Raw genomic sequence first — 3,503 nt, forward strand, 5'->3', positions numbered from 1 at the left:
CAGGTGGCCTTAAAAGCCAAAGCCCCAGTACAGTGGGGGAGTGGGCCATATGGGCATCTTGGGGAGAATGTCCCTTTTCAGAGCTTAAATCTACTAAAAGATATCCAAAGCAAACCATCCAACCAGCATGGATCACAGCCTCCAGAAACCCAGGGTGTGATAGCTATTAAGCCTGATAGATGTGACCAAGGCTTCACCCATATCACATACAGCCTTCAAAAATAACGTATGGCTGGGCATGGTGGCACATGCCTTTAATCCCGGCAAACAAAAACCAGAGGAAAACAGATCTCTGTGTGTTCAAGGCCTGCCTGCCTAATCTACAAAGCAAGTTCCAGGCTGTTACACAGAGAAACTCTGACTTGAAAATAAATAAATAAGTAAATAAATAAATAAATACCAAAAAACAGAATGTCTGTCCTGGAACTGGAGAGAGCTGTCCCTCAGCAGTAAGCACACTGGCTGCTCTTCCAGAGGACTCAGGTTCCATTTCCAGCACCCACATGGTGGCTTTGGTAACAATTCCACTGGATATGACGCTCTCCTGACCTCTCCAAACATTGCATGCATGTGGGCACAGACATGCCTGCGGGGAAAACCTTCATACATACCAAATAAAGTAAAAACAAACAAAACCCTTTTTAAGTATGTCCTAAAAGATACCCACAGAATCTGGGGCTCAAGCAACTTTCCAGTGGGAAAGGACAGCACTGGTGGCCTGGGAGACACCAGGAGATCTGATCTCATGACAGGCGCTTCTGTCTGGCTTAGCACCTGTCCATCTTGACCTTTAGAGGCAACCTTGCTCTCTGCTTTTGTTTTTGGTTTTTGTTGTTGCTGTTTTTAAGACAGGGTTTCTCTGTGTAGCCCTGGATGTCCTTGACCTTGCTCTGTAGATCAGGCTGGCCTCAAACTCAGAGATCTGCCTGCCTCTGCTGGGATTAAAGGCCCCACCTCCTGGCATTCTCTGCTTTTATGTGGCTCTGCTTATGGTTTTAGTTGTAGGGATATTCCAGTCTTGAGACAGAAATCTGTTACTTGAAGAGACATCAATACAGCCAGTTGTGAGCAGTTACTGAGGAACTGCACTTCAGGGCAAAATGGGCACATCTGGGTGGGAGGACCAGAAAGGTAAGGTCCAAGAGAGTCAGAAATGGTTCTCCTGGCACTGGGCCTCAGTCTCAGAGGCTGCTCTACTGGTGTATCCCACAGGCCACAAGGCTGGTGACTAGGAGGTTGCTAGGCCTGCATGATTCTAAAGCCAGAGTCACTGGGGCCGAGTGCACCAGGGCAGGAAGGGAGGTGAAGGGGGAAGAGTGGGAAGTAAAGTTAGGCAAGACAGGAAACAGTGCAGGATGGAAAGCGAAGCAGGGAAGGAATTGAGACAGGAAGTGCAGAAGGAACAGGAAGCAAAGTAGGAATGTCCTTCTGTATGCTGTGAATATATGTTTCTCTTATTGGCTCATAAATAAAGCTGTTCTGGCCAATGGACAGGCAGGAAGTATAGACTAGGAGAATTGTGGGAAGAGGAACTCAGAGAGTGAGTCACCAGGAAGACACCATGTAGCTGCCCAGAAAGAAGAGGTCCGAGCATTCTCCAGTAAGCCAAGACCATGTGGAGATACATAGATTAAGATTAATAGAAATGGGTTAATAATTAAAAGAGAGTTAAACAATAAGAAGCCTAAGCCATCAGCCAAAGCGTTTACAATTAATATAAGCCTCTGTGTGTTTATTTGGGACTAAAGAGCTGCAGGACGGGGCAGGAGAGAAACTTCCACCTACAGGAATGGGAAATGGGACAGGACACAAGGCAAGAGGGAAAGCAAAGCAGGCCAGGAAGTGAGGCAGGAACAGGAAGCAAAGCAGGCCAAGAAGTAAGGCAAGATCAGGAAGCAAAGTGGGGCAGGAAGCAGAGTGAGACTAAGTGTCTGGTTGCCGTTGTCCTGTCCACAACTGTCCTCAGGCCTGTCACCGGCACACTCGGTAACCTCTCTACTTTTCTCACCTATGTATGGCACAGCCCAACATAGAAGTCAGGACAACATCTTGTAAGTGAACCAACTGTCAGGTGAGTCCATGGCTCCCAGGCCCTGTAGGGCCTGACTCCTCACCCTCCACCACACACATTCACTGTGTCTCTCTCCTGACCTCTGCTGCCCAGCACTCACACAGTCTTCCTGATTTAGCCCATTAGGTAATGACCCCACCCACCCAGAACCTTTCCACACGGTGACTTAGCCTGTAGCACCATGCTCTCACCCATTTCCTTTCTTTACACATGTTTTTCACGAGATTTTCCCTGAATAGTCCAAACCCAGCATACCAACCCCTGAGATATATGGCTTCCTGCTCTGCTTCTCTGAACCACAGACCCCACGGTCCCAGACCTTACCTGGGTGCTTTTCTGCTCCTCCCAGGCAGGGTGTTGCTGGGCTTGCAGATGGTATGTACAGGCATTTATAGAGTGAGAGCTGCTTGTGTCCTGGAAAGAAGGGAGATGCATCCTTCTTTGTGGAAGGGTAGGGTGGGTGTGTGTGTGTGTGTGTGTGTGTGTGTGTGTGTGTGTGTGTGTGTGTGTGTGTTAAGCTGCACACTGAAGCACACTAAAGCCTTGTTGAGGCTAAGACTACAACACCTGTTCAGGTGGAAAGGGATGGAAAACTCTGGTCTATGAAATGGAGCAATGAGATGGGGCTGCTCCCTTCTTTCTGCACCTAGACTGAGAGGCCACGCCCCTGCAGAGGACCTGGGGCCAACAAGCTATGGAGCTCCAGGTAACAATAAGCCCTGTTGGACTGTTTTTATAAACATCAGAAAGACAAGGTAAGAGGGTAAGGTCACTGTAGCCTAACTAAACTCCAGCTACTAGTACTGCACAGACCCCCAACACACGTAGGGGCCCTGGGCTTTACTGTGTCCATATCTGGGCCCTAGTCCCAGGTGGGTCTTCTCCAGAGAGTGGACTAAGGGTTCCTGCCCCTCTCCCATGTCCCCACACTCCCTCCAGTCAGGGTGAATCCTGGGAAGGCATAACAGTGTGCCCTGTAGAGGGGACATCAAGAGACCCAAGAAGGGATTCCATCCAAGTCCAGCTTGGTGAACTAGTGAATTTACTGTGGTCTCTTACAAGCCTGTGTGTCACTCTTGGGCAGCCTGTTGCATGAAGACTCAGGAAAAGCTGCACCATGGGACAGTCCCTGGGTAGCTTATGGGCAGCTACACTACCACAGAGCCCCAAACTCCGGTCAGCCAGTGTCTGGCCCTCCAAGGTAACAAGCCTGACCAGAAGAGGTCCCCTATGATCATCTCAACTGCTCTGCTCCAGATAACTGCCATGTCCTGCCTGGAACACACAGCTACATGGAAGGTGTGTTTAGACTTTGGTCTGTGGTTGGTTCATTTGGAGTAAGTAGACATCTGTTCATGTCTCCTCAGAAAGTATCACACAATGGGGCCTTATGTAGTGGAGATCTCCTTCTGTAATGATGAGGCAGAAAATA

The sequence above is a fragment of the Cricetulus griseus genome, chromosome 4 (assembly GCF_003668045.3).
Source record: "Cricetulus griseus strain 17A/GY chromosome 4, alternate assembly CriGri-PICRH-1.0, whole genome shotgun sequence".
Taxonomy (NCBI): domain Eukaryota; kingdom Metazoa; phylum Chordata; class Mammalia; order Rodentia; family Cricetidae; genus Cricetulus; species Cricetulus griseus.